The sequence below is a fragment of the Ylistrum balloti genome, unplaced genomic scaffold (assembly GCF_031769215.1).
Source record: "Ylistrum balloti isolate Yb309-2 unplaced genomic scaffold, AGI_CSIRO_Ybal_v1 Utg369944, whole genome shotgun sequence".
NCBI lineage: Eukaryota > Metazoa > Mollusca > Bivalvia > Pectinida > Pectinidae > Ylistrum > Ylistrum balloti.
This window is the reverse complement of record NW_026782050.1, coordinates 309,007-310,798: the sequence shown is the minus strand read 5'-3', so window position 1 is coordinate 310,798 and position 1,792 is coordinate 309,007.

Below are 1,792 nucleotides of genomic sequence, written 5' to 3'. Positions count from 1 at the left end.
CTACAAAAAAAAAAGATACATTAAATAGTTACCATCATCTCCAATATTTTTTTTTCCTTTTGCAAATTGAATGTAGTTGTGTACGTAGATACAAGCAGAAAATCACAATATATACACATATTCAGTTCAGTCTGAACAAAATATTTGATCATGATTGAAATATTTCATATAATTTTTAAAGTTAGAAACAGAACAAAAAGTCTAAAACCACTAAATGATCATTAAGAAATTACATTAGCAAATGATTCATTCCACATCAAAGAATGCAAGCTTCTTAGTAGTGTATTTCCTTCAGAAAGAAACATTTTTTTAACAGGAAGTTGAAATTGTTGACATGAAAATATCACAAAAATTCAGGAAGTTCTTAGATAACATGATTGATTCACTAGCTTAACCTGTACTTCAAGTACAATACTCACTACTCTTTCTATTTAAAATATACAGCTTTTAAACTTAAGGAAATACGTATAGACAGACATTAATATATGCAGACATTATTACTGATATAATGATTGTAGACAGAGAATAGGTCCTCCATATGTTAACATTGATTAACACTTGTGTAATCAGACAATGCTAAACTTACAGCAGGATAACCTCACACATCAAATAACAATCACACAATCAAATTTCACTCTGTACATAAAATTCTTATTCCTTTCATTCTACATGTATTATTTTTCTATCATTTATATAATCTCTTTTTCTATTGTGTAGTTCTACCTCTGTTTACTGCGTAGTTCTACCTCTGTTGATTGTGTAGTTCTACCTCTGTTTACTGTGTAGTTCTACCTCTTTTTACTGCGTAGTTCTACCTCTGTTTACTGCGTAGTTCTACCTCTGTTTATTGTGTAGTTCTACCTCTGTTTACTGTGTAGTTCTACCTCTTTTTACTGCGTAGTTCTACCTCTGTTTATTGTGTAGTTCTACCTCTGTTGATTGTGTAATTCTACCTCTGTTGATTGTGTAGTTCTACCTCTGTTTACTGTGTAGTTCTACCTCTGTTGATTGTGTAGTTCTACCTCTGTTTACTGTGTAGATCTACCTTTTTTTACTGTGTAGTTCTACCTCTTATTGCCTAGTTCTACCTCTTTTTATTGTCTAGATCTACTTCTTTTTATTGTCTAGATCTACTTCTTTTTATTGCCTAGGTCTACTTCTTTTTATTGCCTAGTTCTACCTCTTTTTATTGCCTAGTTCTACCTCTTTTTATTGCCTAAGTCTTCCTCTTTTTACTGGAGAGCTCTACCCATTATCTGAATCTTTGTTTCTGTGACCCAGTGTTATTCGTTTGTATTCTGGTTAACTATATGATACAAATATCTGCACAATATCTGCTTAATTTAATTGGAATCAATTACCATGTGTTATTTGTAATTTGTACAGGCATATACATGCAAGCTAAAAAAAAACACAATTTCATAGTTAACATCCTGGTATATCACTGATCACAATAATTATATCACCATTTAATGGGAAGTTGATGGTTTTACATATAACCAATAACCTGGGAATGCCAGCAATGACACCAAGTGTATTACTGAGTCAGATCAATAACAACAATGTTTATAATCCATCAATAAACATTACACAAGAAATAGCTGAACAGCTGTGTTCCTATACACTAAGCATGGTGAAACACACTGCTTTCGTAGCATCACTATAAGCAGGCTCTTTAGGGATCATGTATATATAGTTATCTTACAGTTTCAGTAACGTTCATACCAATATATACTTTCACATTAGTTTTTTTTTTGGTGCCAGAATTGCAACAACACAAAAATATGATAGT